Source organism: Chaetodon auriga, chromosome 17 (genome assembly GCF_051107435.1).
Source record: "Chaetodon auriga isolate fChaAug3 chromosome 17, fChaAug3.hap1, whole genome shotgun sequence".
NCBI classification, from domain to species: domain Eukaryota; kingdom Metazoa; phylum Chordata; class Actinopteri; order Chaetodontiformes; family Chaetodontidae; genus Chaetodon; species Chaetodon auriga.
This window is the reverse complement of record NC_135090.1, coordinates 23,786,278-23,801,441: the sequence shown is the minus strand read 5'-3', so window position 1 is coordinate 23,801,441 and position 15,164 is coordinate 23,786,278.

Genomic DNA, 15,164 nt, shown 5'->3' with positions numbered 1-15,164 from the left:
CCCCTTTGCCCTTAATCCGTCTTTTCTGTCCTCCACACACACTCGCACACACGCGGCTCGGTTTCAAACACACACACACACACACTCTCACTTTAATACAGTGTGGTTTGTGTGCTCGCTGTGCGTCGCTGCTTATCGCCTGTCGTTGAGGAGCACATTGCCGCCTCCTCACCCCGTCAGCAGTCCGCCCTCCGTCTGCTGACACCGGGAAAACTCATTTCTCTGAATCCTCTCACACGCTGTGACTGTTAGCGTTTATCACGGGAGCAGAGCCGCCGAGCCGCCCGCTCAGGTGAGGGGACGCTCATTACCGAGACGTCTCACGCACACCGCCGCTCACCTGCTGGAGGAGCTGAGGCCGCCCCCTGCAGGTGAGGTTCAGAACTGTTTATTAAGATATTCCATCTCTGTCAGCTGACCTGCTGACATCATCACTAACTGTTCAATCACAGCGCTGAGGCTGTCGTATGCAGACCTTTTCAGCGTGTTGCATTGGATGAAAAATGGCTGATTGAGTGTTTAAGTGAGGAGACGATGAAGAGTTTATGAAATCTGATGTTTAGTCATAAATGAATGTGGCAGAACTGCCCTCTGACTGACCCTTCTCAGGGAGTTCAGTATCATTTTGACTGTTTAGAGAAAGGCGCTCATGCAGGGAGGCGTGATGTCCACCTTCCCTCAGGTGAGCTGGAGACGCAGACAGCTCCTCAAAGGTCACCTCTCACTCACCAGACGAGGACGTTACAACCATCGGGACGGACAAGTAACGTGTCTTCAGAGAGACTCCAGAACCAGGTAACACTGACGATTAATGCTCAGTTCACTGGCTGTAATCTGCCTTTCCTTGTTTCTTCGTTCTATTGGTTAGTTAGCTGATAGTCACCGTGTGTTAGACCGAGTACTGAAGAACGTTGTCATCATTCATCAGAAGGTGTCTGACGCACGTTGAGAACGATGTTGAAAAGTTATTTTAATCTTTTGTTTTTTTACTTCGCCTCATTAATCCTCATGAGTTTTTCAGAGTTAAGCCGAACTCTTCTCTTCTTTAACCATTAAAGCCGAATCACGGCCGTCAGCCTCCCGCAGCCTCCACCCGTCTGTCTGGGTCAGACAGCAGCCGAAACAGCCGCTCCTCGTCTGTTGCCGACACCGGAGGCCGTCCAGCTCCCGAAGCGTCCCTGTCCAATATCGGCCCTCATCGGTTCGACTGGTTCGCCCGTTGGACCGCAGCGCAGATCGGAGCCACGAACGACAGCCTGGGCCCGTTTCAGTTCGGGACCGACCGCCATAGGAGCAGAGAAGCAGGCGCTTTATGTGGTTTTGAACAGAGTTGGTGTCTTATGGCTTTAACAGTCTCAATTCTCCTCAGACTCTCTTAGTCATTCATTCAAGAAATCAACCTTTACGTCCCCATTTTTCCTCAAAACTGCTTCTCACTATCACCAAACTCTATTATTTCCCTTAGTTTCTTCATTTAGTTGTTTGTGTTTCATCATGTCCTCCATTTTATTTGTTGTGTTGTTTACTGTTCACATTCATTCTCATTGTTGTGTCACATAAATTTTCACTTTGGTCCTTGTCAGACGGTGTCCTCTTGAGCTGGAAATAGAAGATCACTGTACTGAGAGCGACGCTCCAGATGAGACTGATCTGCCATTAATTCCTTAATTATCATGAAATCAGCCTTCAGAGAGCTGAGGAAGGTTGGTTCGGTGTTAAACCCGTCAGTGAGCTGATCTGTGAGCGACTGATGAACCTCAAATGGTTGTTTGTCAGTTTTCAGTGCCGGACTTTTACTTCTAACAGAGTATTTTTACAGTGTGGTATTAGTACTTTAACGAAGTAAAAAATCTAAATACTTCCTCCAGTGCTGGTGAATGTGTGTGTGTGTGTGTGCGTTCGGTGTGTGTGCGTTCGGTGTGTGTGCCCTGGCAGCTCTTGACCAGGAAAAAACTTCCATTAAGAGGATTCAGTCAGGCAGGATGAAGAGGAGAGAAGGCTGCAGGGAGGAGGAGGAGGAGAGGAGACAGAGAGGAGGCGGGTGGAGGCGAGCGGTGACGTCCTGTCGGAGCCTCTCTGTGTTGAGGCCGAGCAGACTCTCCTCTCCTGCGTGGCTGCAGGTGATGAGGCTCCATCTGAACGCTCCGCTGTGGAGGAGCTCTGCAGCCTGAGGGACCTCCACCAGCCTCCACGGAGCAGTGCTCCATATCTGCTGCTCCGCCTACAGCGCCTCCGTCTGACGTCTGTAACACGAGGAGGCTTTGGGACGAACTCGCTTCTCTCTTAGTTTTCAAGATCAAAATGATTTTTCACATCCAGACGTAAAGACTGTCAGTGACCTTTGACCTCAGCATTAAAACCACCTGCCTGTACCATGTGACTGTGACACGGTGCTGCTGCAGGTTTTCTTGGTTTCAGTCTTTCCTGCAGGTGATGGAAGCTCACGTTTAAACCTGCTGAATCTCACTGGAAAATTAATTAATTTCAACATAATCTCTGCAGGTGGATTCACCTGAAGATGATCTCTCTCACCTGGACTCACTCACTTTGCACCACGGACGAGCAGCACGCTGTAAAAAGTGCTGATGTGTGAGGGAGCAGAGAGCTGCAGAGGCCAAAAGATGGGAAACTTTCAAAGTTTCTGGAGGAAACCACAGAGAAAAGTCTGTTCACTGCAGGAAGTGAATGACTCTCTGTGACCTTTGACCTGCACTGATGGTCTGCAGGCTTCTGGGAAATGTTGTTTGTCCAAACGTTCAGATATTTCACTGTGGACATCCCAAATAAACACTGAAAAAGGTTTCATTTTCCAGGAGGCGTCTCCCCTGAGAGCCCAGCAGATATTCAGATGGTGGACGTTCAGGTTTCCTCACGACTGCAGCACAGCTTCAAAACCATCCCATACAAAACACTTCTCTCTGCAGAATATTTAAATTCAGTTTGTCTTCCAGAAACAATTCATGAACTAAATGCCTCCGCGTCCCTGGAGGATAAAATGAGCGCCTGAGGGAGGCGAGGACAGCCGTCTCAGTCTCTGTTACATTTGACTTCATAAAACCTCCCTGTCGACTTTCTCACAGCTGCTCCTTCTTCCTCCCGCTGGGATGACGAAGACCCGGCGATGGAAATGACTCACTAACATCCACCCTGCAGTCTGACCAATCAGCCGTCTCAAATCTCAGTCACACATTTCCAACTCTGGTCATCTCAAACAGAATTTTACAGGTTAAAGACAACTAACAGATTTTAGCTACCGACAGACAGCTAACAGTCAGCTAACAGCTAACAGATGTTAACAACTGACAGATAGCCAACAGTCAGCTAACAGCTAACAGATTTTAGCTACCCACAGACTGCTAACAGTCAGCTAACAGCTAACAGATGTTAACAACTGTCAGACAGCTAACAGTCAGCTAACAGCTAACATGTTAACAACTGACAGATAGCCAACAGTCAGCTAACAGATTTTAGCTGCCCACAGACTGCTAACAGTCAGCTAACAGCTAACAGATGTTAACAACTGTCAGACAGCTAACAGTCAGCTAACAGCTAACAGATGTTAACAACTGACAGATAGCCAATAGTCAGCTAACAGATGTTAACAACTGTCAGACAGCTAACAGTCAGCTAACAGCTAACAGACGTTAACAACTGACAGATAGCCAATAGTCAGCTAACAGCTAACAGATGTTAACAACTGTCAGATAGCCAACAGTCAGCTAACAGCTAACAGATGTTAACAACTGACAGACAGCTAACAGTCAGCTAACAGCTAACAGATTTTAGCTACCCACAGACAGCTAACAGTCAGCTAACAGATGTTAACAACTAGCAGCCAGCTAACAGTTGCCCCACCCTCCCCTACAGTGGCTGCTAAAAGCATGAAGACCCTCAGTGTCTGGTTTGTCCTTTCTGGGCTACTGTAGAAACGTGGTGGGGCACCACAGTGTTGAGGAGGAGCCAGACTCTGTCTCTGATGAAAACGTAGCTCTTCCAGTAGATCCCCATCAGTCCTCCAGACTGGACCTCTAACGGCAGTCACATGGAGTCAGACTGTTTGTTTCAGAGTGAATTCACAGAGAAGCAGCAGAAAATAAAGAGTTCGGTGAGCTTCTCACCAACAACAATGAACAACAAGTGAACAGGTAGTTTAGAGTTTGAAACCCATCAAACTTAAAATGAACATTTTGTTCTCAGGGTGGCGCTAGAGGACGCAGAAAACGTCCAGATTGGTCCCGTGGACCACCAATGTCACAATCAGCTGATTTCAGCTATGATAAAGGAAAGTCAATCAAACTTCCTCATGATTCAAGCAGTGGCACGTTTCTCAAAGGGAAAGTTTAATATTTGCTGTGTAATGTTGTTTAATATTTTATCATATTGCTGAGAGAAAGACGGAGATCAGCGGACGGATTTGTGACCTCCGTCCTGGATATTTGTGGCGTCGCACCGAAGCGCCTCACTGTGTTTCCACTGCGGAGTCTCACTCGTTCGTGACGGTGTGTTCCTGCTGCAGTCGGCAGCTCAGTGGACAGATGGGATTATAAACCAGAGACACGTTGACAGACTGCTGGCAGGATGTTTTCCCCTGAGGGGGAAACACTCAATGACTATTGGACAAAGTCTCTTCCTGTTTATGTGTCTCTGCTGAGTTCCATCAAATCAGGTTCAGTGAAAGTATCAAAAACGAATGTACAAAGTGGAGTTGAAGGAAGCCTGCGTTCATCGGGCCAATGAAAAGATGCCATGAAGATGCATCATGGGACATGTAGGACACATTATGATCTGAGTGCAGGTGAACAGTTTGTGTCGAGACGAAATAAACTGTCTACATGAGCTTCACTGAGCTGCTTCCACCTGCTTCCTGTTTGGACCCGGAAACCTCCGAGGAAGCTGATCGGTTTTGGTTGTTTCACCTCAGAGTTTCTGTGTTTTCTGCATCTCTGAGCTCTTTTCTCTGCTTTGGATTTAACATCTGAGTCAACATATTGGACGTTTTCCCATCGAGCCACGCCCCCCCTGATGACACTTTTCAGTGTTCAGCCCATTATTCATGAACTTTACCTTTTTGTGCATTTAGCTCTGAATGCTTCATGTTATGGAGACACACTTCAGATGTTCAAGGCCTTTTAGACTTACCATCTCTGTAACTGGACTTCAAACACTTGCATGGCTGCATCCATCTCATGTTTGTGGTCATTTTGGTACTGGTTTGGTCCACTCTGCTGGTTTTTCAGAGGCTCCAGGAGTGAGCCGAGGGGAACTCCACGTCATGTTGGATGATGCTGCTCAGTATCAGTAAATCTCTGCTGAACTTCTTCTCGTAATGTTGCCCTGTTACGTAGGAAAACCTTCCTCCTGCCAAATTCTCCATAATGTGCTGATTCTTTCCGTGAATCGTCACACAGACAAACGGAAACACAGAGAGTCATCACAGCTGAGGCCTCCTTCATTAATCTCTGTGATGAAAGCGAAACGTTAGCATGATGCACAACAGCCAGGATTTGCAATATTTCAGTGATGCTAACACACATGCTAGCATGCTAACAAAACCACGACACATGTAAAGAAATAATTGTTGACTTGTTTTGGGACGAAACACATAAAGCAGAACGACAGTCAGCTGATCACCAAAGTGACTTCATTTCAACAGGAATCATGAATTAAACATTAAATTTGGAGAATTCAGTCAGTGAAACGCTGTTCGGCCTTTCAGTTTGCAGCAGATCTGTTCCTCTCAGCGTGAGCTTTGTCATGAAAATGGACTCCTCCTCTGTTCGAGGTGACTGCTGCAGGGTTTGGCAGTGGAAGCAGCCGTCAGTGCCAGTCGTCTGCAGCGAACTCACAAACTAAATGTGCTTTATTTTGTGTTTTCAGAGAGTCCAGCAGGAGTGTGTGGGAGAGCCGCTGTCAGCGCTCTTTGTCTCAGTCAGACGAAGAGGAAGCTGCAGCAGGAGATACGGGACGTTCAGAGGACACAACGGCGTCTTCTGAAGACGACGTTTACACGAGCCGAGATGCTTGGCTTCAGTCTGGGCTCGTGGTTTCCTGAAGGTCACACGTCTGTGGACACGTGTTGAATAACGTGTTAAAGAGGACGAAAGGACGAGGACGTCCACTCGTTTGGTCGTCAGCTCTGTTCTTCCTGTTCCAAACGTGAAGTAACGATAAAACCCGATCATTCATTTTAGTTGATTTTAGTTCATGTGATCACAAAGAGGTCAAAGGTCAGCCGTGCGTTCTGATGACTGAATGTGAGGAAAAGTAAAACTGCTGTCTGTGGATTCATGTTCCTGCTGCATTCATGTGTTCATTCGTGTTCCTGCTGCATTCATGTGTTCATTCGTGTTCCTGCTGCATTCATGTGTTCATTCGTGTTCCTGCTGCATTCATGTGTTCATTCATGTTCCTGCTGCATTCATGTGTTCATTCATGTTCCTGCTGTAGATGTTTCAGCTCATTGAACTCCTTTATGTCCTGTTGGTGCTTTGATCTTCATCAATGCTTCAGATTCTATGAGATCGTCACGTCTGCAGCGCGGCGTCCTGTGAGAACCTCGTATTTCCAAAAAGTGTGACGAGCTCAGAAAAACAGGCTGTTTTCAGCTTTGTGACGATGATTTTCAGCTGATCCAAGAGGCTTTTTAAAGAGTTTATTGAGCTGAAGAAGTGTGTGTGTGTGTGTGTGTGTGTGTGTGTGTGTGTGTGTGTGTGTGTGTGTTACAGCACACTGACTTTTACCCTCTAAAAGCTTTTCTACGAGAAAATCATGAATTTTGGAAAGGGAACAAAACCCTTTTCTCCGTCAGACTGGTGAATTATTGATAAAAACATTGGTTTTCCAGCTGCAGGACGTGGTTTTTCCGCCTCGTCCTGCCTCTGTGTTCTGGCTTCACACTCAGGAACACGTTCGGGAACACACTCTTTCTTGTCTCGTGTAAAATTGATGATGTGAGAACACGATTTTTGTCTCGTTGAAGCTGCAGAAACGTTCTAACGTGCGGCAGCGGCTTCGTCATGATCGTCTGTTTCTGCACATTTCACATTGTCTCTGCTGATTTGTTGAACGAATGATCCCAAACGCTCAGATAATTTAGGTTAAATTCGTCCATAAGTCAAACTGTCCTTGCTGCATTCGAGGACACTCCGACATTCAGCGGCTGCTGCACGTCGACGTTAGAAACATGTTTTTGTTCATGGTGAGTTTTCTGTTTGCATGTTTTCTGTCAGGTGAGAAGGTGAAATGAGAGCAGAGTGTTTTTCACTTTGATAAGTCAAACTTCAGAGAGAATATCCTGATGGATTTCGGCGTGTTTGAGCGTACCTGTGCTGACAGTAGACTTTATGAAGCCTCTGTTTGCGTGTTTGATGTTTGTGTGGCGGCTGTGAACTCGACTCTCGAGCTGCTTTCAGGATGAAAATAACACCTTAAAAACTGTGAAGATGATCAGAGCGAAGTGCTGCTGTTCAGACATGGAGATAAAACACTTTGAACAAGCTTTGATTTCTGAACACGAGAGGATTCAGACCCTCGACAGCAGCGGAGCGCTCCAGTAACGACGAGCAGAGGTGCTTTCAAATCTTCAGGGTCAAGTCCAAGTCAGCCCTCGAGTCATTTGTGACCAGAGTCAGAGTGTGTCTCAAGTCTCAAGCCAAGTCTGTCCTGAAGGGTTCGAGTCAAATCTGCTGGCAAGAAAAGCAACCGCGTGTCAGCCGACAACGGTCCGAGTCACAGCTGCGTCTGTGTCCTCAGTCCAGGCTCGTTTGACGTCCTACTGCAGCGCTGTAACACCGTGAACAACTGTTCAAATTATCAACCAATCAGATGTCAGGGAGGGAGATGGAGGCATTTGATTGGATGAGATGGGTCTGAGCTGTTTTCTCCACCTGCAGAGGTCAAAGCTGAGAGTTTGAAGTAAACCAGCTACAAGAGGCAGGTGTGTGTGTGTGTGTGTGTGTGTGTGTGTGTGTGTGTGTGTGTGTATGTGTGAACTTGATGTATGTTTGTGTGATCTCTAGGGCAGACAGCGTCCCCACAAGAACAGAGAACTCCCCATAGAGTAGACAAATGATGTGCATCCATACAGTGAACACACACGCACGCACACACACACACACACACGCACACACACACTCCCTGCCGTGTGTTAAGGATAGTTGTGTGTGATCTCTGAGCTTCTGTATGATAGTAAAGTTATTAAGATCAGTCAACCAAATGCTCATCCACCAAAACACACACCACTGCAGGGAACAAAACACACACACACACACACACACACACACACACACACACAGGAATAAATGTCTCTCATTGGCTGTGTCCTCCAGCGTCGAGAGGAAAAAGAAGAATGAAGACGAGGAGTCATGAAGATGGATGAACTGATCACTCTGTGTGTGTGTGTGTGTGTGTGTGTGTGTGTGTGTGTGTGTGTGTGTGTGTTGTTTTAGTCACTGACAGAGGTTTCCCTGTAGGTGCAGCACATTCACTAAAAGGATCACCTGACCAGCGGTGGAATGTGTCGCAGTTCTCCAGGAATTATCCTGTACCCTGTATGAGATAACAGCAGAATCAGCAGTTCATCACGCTGGTCATTCACACTGTCACCTGCAGGACGTCCACAGTCACCAGTGGACCTGCTGCGTTTGGACTGTGGGACAGGACGGTCGGCGGGTTTGAACCCACGACCTTCTGACTGTGAGGCTGCCCGCCGACAGGCAGCACCACCCGAAACCAGTTAATGAGTCAATTACAGAAACACAGCAACACAACCAACAGAAGACAACAGAAAAGAAACGAGTGAATGAATGAATGTGGCAACAATGAAATGAACGTGTTAGAAAGCAGGTCTGTAAATGTGAACGAGCAGCAACAGGAAGTTGAATCTCTGAATGAGTCTCTGATTAGAAAAGTGACGTTTGTGCTGCAGCGTCTCCTCCGGCACAGAGCCGTGGACGTCTTCAGCAGCGTGTCCACGTCGCTGCTCACAGGTCTCTCATGGTTTCGTAGCTCCGCCGTCTGTCCGTGAAGACACGCGCGTCTTTTTCCGTCCCTCCACCCGTCCTGTCTCTGGGTGGCAGCGGCTCCCAGAGGCTCCGTCCTCCTCGGCTGAACACACAGACTCCTGCTTTGTTTGGAAATGAGACGAGAGAGAAACAGTATGGCTTGAAGGGCAACTGGAGCTTATTACAAACACACACACACACACACACACACACACACACACACACACACACACACACTCGACCTCGGTCTCGCTCAGAGCAGCTCATAAATGATTTATGTAATATTCCTGTTTGAGCTCGCTGCAGTAATAATGCTGAAGGACGATATTGTTCCACCGTTCGGATGATGGACTTAAAAACAGACTGCGAGTCTTCGTCTCCGTCTTCGTCTCAGGTGTGAACAGTCTGTCCTGAGATCAGCTGTGACTCACGGAGGCCTTTAAGGGCTCAGGCCGTCCATCATGCAGCTTCCTCCACAGTCGCTGGCTCACGCTGATGTCGGGACGAAGCTGTCCAGCTCGTCTCTGCCACCAGCGGTCACTGTCGGTCTCTTTTAGGTGAGACGACGAGGACACTTTTTAGCTTGAAACAGAGATTTCTGGTCAGAGAATTGTGTCATTTGGTTCACGAGAGCAGCTCTGAGGCCGTGAGAGGACGAGGTTGTCTCGGCTGCGTCACAGCTGGACATCCTGGACCACACCGTGGACATCAGGAGTCCTCCAGCTAGCCTGGCTGTTGCTTACCTGAATGCTAACGGAGCATTCGTTAGATAGAAGGTCAGGCTGTAACTTCAGACATTTGACTTAGTTAGTGTTCATGTTGTTAAAGGACGTTCACTTTCAGTTTAAAGGACGATGGACAGATTTTTGGACTCATGCTTTGTTGGTCGCTGAAGCCTTTCATGTGTCTCTGCTGTTGGACTTTTGGTCCCTCACAGTTAAAAAGAAAGAGTTTGGTCTTTGCTGCAGGACGCCGCTTGTCTTCTTCTTCTATGAAATTGTTCTTCCTCTCTCTCTCCTCGTCTTTGCCTCGGGCCGGCGGTGGGCCGAGCAGCGTCTCCACCCGGACCAAATCGATGGACACAGTGACGCTGAGGATGCTGGGAAATATATGTAAAACAGAAGCGGTGTCGGTGTGGGAGGACGGGGAGTCGAACTGTCGCAGAACATTTCAGAGTCAAACTTCAGCTCACATCAGAGAGAAGTTCACAGTGACAAATCAGAGCTGATGACTCAGAGAAGTCAAAGTCAGTTAAATGAAGTCAGTTCAGGTCGTCAGCGAGCGACCAATCAGAGCTGATGACTCAGAGAAGTCAAAGTCAGTTAAATGAAGTCAGTTCAGGTCGTCAGCGAGCGACCAATCAGAGCTGCTGTGATGAATCTGCATTAGAGAACATAAGACATGACTTCAGGTGTTTGAAGGTCAAACCTTCATCTGCTTTCTGTTCTAAAGTCAGACCTGTGTGTGTGTGTGTGTGTGTGTGCGCGTGTGTGTGTGTGTGTGTGTGTGTGTGTGTGTGTGTGCGTGCGTGTGTGCGCGTGTGTGCATGTTTAAGCTGCTTCTAATTTTCAACCAAAAGTCCAAATTATTAATGAGGTTTGTTTGTTCAGTGATATTCATGCTGCTCTGTGATTGGCCAAAGACACCTGCAGCGTGAGGACATTTTGTTCAGTCCTCACCTTTCTGAAGAGCTGCTTGAGGTTACATACTTTGTTTAAAATTAGGATTAAATTTAGCCCTGCTGTTTGCTTGTCTCCGGTCGTTATGCTAAGCTACCAATCACCAGCGTGCGAGCGTCCGCGTGGAGGGCGGGTTCGTGTTAAACCATGTTCGACCTGCGATCAGGCTGCGCCGTCATAAATCTGCTGACTCCACTCTCCAATCTTGACCTACTTACCTTTAAACTACCTTTAGATTCAAAGAGCCGACGCTCCGTGACCTGACTTCACATCCACGTTTTACCTGCAGCTAAACTGCAGACGCTGCTGCTCTCAGGTCAGTCTCAGGTGGGCGCCGCTCAGTTCAGGTGACAGACGACTGTTTTCATAGAAAAAATGGTTCCACTTTGTTCATTTATGAGGTGAGGTCATTCTTCTTCTTCTTCTTCTTCTTCTTCTGTTTTTATAACTTTCTCTCTTTCTGGTTTCTGTCAGATTAAAATCTTTGTGTTTTAAAAAGTTTGCACAGATCCTGCAGACCTTCATCGACCTCCCCTCTTCCTCTTCCTCTTCCTCTCTGTGAGGGCTTCATATCTCCAGTGAAGCTCTTGTCTAAAGGTCTCTGCTCGCTCCTCCTCCATACTAATGCGTCTCCTTCTGTCTGCAGGTATTTCTTTCGTTACTCTCGCTCCTCCGTCATGGCGCCGCCGTAGATTTTTCTGTTCCACGGCGAGAAGACGGATGGCTTCCACGCCACCATGCTGCTGACCTTTCCGTGATGTATGAGGTCATCGGATCCGCTGCTCTTTCCTTTATCAGATTTATGAGGCCGTCTGCCGTTAAACGTCTTGACCTATGCAAAAGATGAAAGTCTTGGATTTTTCAGCCAGCAGGTTGATATGAACGCCTGAACGAGAGCAGAAAGGAAAGTGAGAAGCTCAGAGAGGATTTCACACGAGACTGTGGCCTCAGAAAACTCTCCACCATCTTTTCATGTATGTTTGATTCTGTTTTCTCTACACGTCTCTGTTCCTGAACTAACTGTGAACCAACTGACCCAGGACCTGGAGGGCAATGTTAGCTAACAGTAATTAGCCAGATGCTAACACTCATGTTCTAGATGCCAACTGTAACTCGCCAGATGATGACATTAACTCCCAGGAGTCAGCAGTAACTCCTCAGGTGTTGAAATAACTAGCCATAAGCTAACAGTAACTAGTCATTTGAAATATAGCCAGATGCTAATACCAAATAGCCATGAGTCAACAGTGTGTAGCCAGTCACTGAGATTAGCCACCCATTAGCAAATAGTGACCAACCAGATGCTGAAAGTAGCTCAGGGTCCACCAGTAATTAACCAGATCCATGGTATAAATAGCCAGGATCAAAAGAGAGCCAATATTAACCAGCCATGTTTGAACAGGAACTAGTCAGATACTTGATGTAACAGGCCAATAGGAAAAAGGGATCCTACAGCAACTGGCCAGATGTGTTAGAGGCTCCAATGAACTAGTCAAACTGTAGCCATTCGCTGAAGCTAACTAGCCATGAGCTGTGCTCTCCTGATGCTAATAGAAAGCAACCAGACTCTGAACTTAGTCCCCAACAGCTAAACTAGCCTGATGCTAGTAGCTAGCCATGATCTAACCACAACTAGCCAGCTGCTTAAATCATCTATGCTATGTTGTAACGAACCAGTTAGCAAAACTAACTAGCCACGGGCTAACAGCAACTTGTAATAATATGAAAGTAACTGACCAGGAAGTAGTCAGCAGTGAGCCAGAAGCAAATATTAAAGCAGCTAATCACAGCTGTTGTGTAGCTAAAAGAGTCGTTGGGTCTGTTTTTCAGTCTGTGTTCTGCTGGTTTTTACTGCTCTCAGTCTTTTACATTATGTTTTATCCACATTTTAATTCAAATGTTTTCCATTTCAGTTTGCTTTCCATGCAGGAAATGTTAATCAGTCTTAACGACACACACAGATACTGTGTTCCTCTCCGGTTCCTCTTTCTCTCCATCCTGTCATTAAGCTGCAGGTTAGAGGTTGTTGCAGGCTGTTTGCCAGATGTCAGTCTGAACAAGCTGTTTTCCAGCAGGATTAATGCTCGTTGTGTCTCCGTCTGCGGTTCACGTTCCGGACGAGGAGGACAGGACGAGTGTGTCCTCCCACAGCTTCATCGACGTCGAGTAAACACCTGAAAATATCAAAGCTGCGTTTCAAACCGCCGACGCGTCACGGCTGTTGTTTCCTGAGCCGCCCACTGATAAACGTGATGTGGAAATGATGTTTTTAGACGAACAGCTTGACAGTTTGACATTCGTGAGTGATTTTCTGCAGGAAAATATGATACGAAGAAACAGAATGTTCTGTTCAGGGAAAGTTCAGAGTGTTAGTCAGGAAAAATATGCAGAAATTACACATAATAAAACAGAGAGAAGCTGATGGGAAAGTTATTCGCTTCCTCTCTGAGTCAGATGACTCACATCAGTTTCTGTGGATTAAAGTAAAAGTCTGGTGGCGTTTAATATTTTCTTTTTATCGTCAAATCTTATGTGCAGACGTCAGCAGTAAACGTTTCTGCTAACAGATCTTGTTCCTCTGAGCCGCTGACCTCACATCAGTGAGCCTCACACATGTTCCTTCATCACCATGAACACACACTGCAGTTGATTCTGACTCTCACACACACACAAACACTCCCTACAGCAACAAATGTGGATTCATCCACCGCTGAAAATAGTCCCAGCAGACGCTCTTTGTCCTCCTGTTTGTCTGAGAGAAGCTTCAGTGAGCAGCTGATTGAGGAACCAGGAAGTTAAAAGTATTGAGAGCTGTGGAGTCTGACTGTTAGCCTAGCTTAGCATAAAGACAGGAACCAAGGGGAAACAGCTAGCCTGGATGTGTCCACTCACAGATTAACATGTTTGTTTAATCTGAACATAAACATAAAGCACATTCATCTGGAGTCTGATCTTCTGCCAGCAGAGATCAATAACCTGGAAACCTTTGTGTGTATGTGGAACAAGAAAAAAACTTCCACTTTCCCACAGCACACTGAGGAATATCAGATATGTACTGAACTGAAGTACAGCTGCCATAAATCTGGATTATTAAAGAATCTGCCAGGTTACTAATAATTACAAGATGGTCAGGATGTTTGTAGAACTGCAGCAGTCAGATCAGAAAAACTGAAGAAAACAGAGTTTAACTGAAGACTGGACTGAACACGCTCTGCAGGTGAAGTCAAACATGTACTTGAACTTGTAACAGCAGTATTTTGGTTTGTGCACGGCGACGAAGAGCGCTCAAAGCAGACTTCTGAAGCACAGCCAACATGTGAAGCTGTGAGCCGTCAGTGGCCTCAATCCAGAATCCTGCACATTCATCAGAGCTGCAGCTTTCAGGCTGCAGGTCGCGCACACCTGAGCCTCGTTCTGCAGCTAATCAAACGCCCTGTATGAGAGCTGGGGGGGAAGCGTGAATGGTGCTGATGAGTTCTCCTCTGAGGGAACGATTGAAAGAATCCCGTCGCTGCTGCCTCTTCCTCACCTTCGTCGTCACACGTCACAGGATGAGGTCGGAAACACATGAGCTGCTGCGTCCTGAAAATACTCCGACTGATCTTTAAATGTGTTTATCTGCTTCGACCACCCGTAATCATGCTTCAGCTCCACAGACAGTTTGACCGATGAGGACGTTTCGCTGACGGTGCTTTGATGTTCGTCTCGTTTCCTGTGTGAAGCGGTTAAAGAGCCACAACTCCAAATCTAATCTCATAAATATTATCTTTCCTAAAAAGAGCAGCAGGTCATGCTGTGATGTCACTGCCGACACAAAGAAGCTTGAAGCAGGACTTCAGCCGTTAAACTGAAGACTTTTTCTTCCTCTTGTGTGCGTTCGTTGGCTAAACACACACAGTTCGTGTGTGTGAACACACAGCTGATTTTCCCTCTTTGCTTCATGCCACAGGATTATTCTGCGCCCTCCTCCAGTTTGTTGCTGAGTAAACGGAGAAGCTGCGAGTCTCCCAGTGTGACGGCGGCTGACAGCAGCTGCTCGCTGGGCTTTGACTTCCTCTGAATGAAGGAGACTCAACCTGCAGCTGCTGCCTCGCCACCTGCTGAAGGATCCGAACGATCCGTTGAAATACAGCGAACGAGCCGAACAGGAGCAGAGAGGACGGATGTTAGCGGGAAGTACAAAACAAATGGGCTTTTATTCATCGTCTGCAGCAGAAAGTCGGGCTGTGACTGAGACTTCCAGCTTTCTTTATATTCTCATTTTGTCATTATATGATACGAAAAACACAGTCGTTTGTTGAAATGCTGTTTACACACATACTGCACATAATAAGTAATCTATTACTTCACTCACTCAGTATTTATTCATTAGCATTATTTGTATTAATCACAGTTCACAGAAACACTTGTCTTACATGAACAGTCCAGTCCAGCCGTGGTGCGTTCATGCTCATCGTCTCTATATTCATATTCATACATTCAG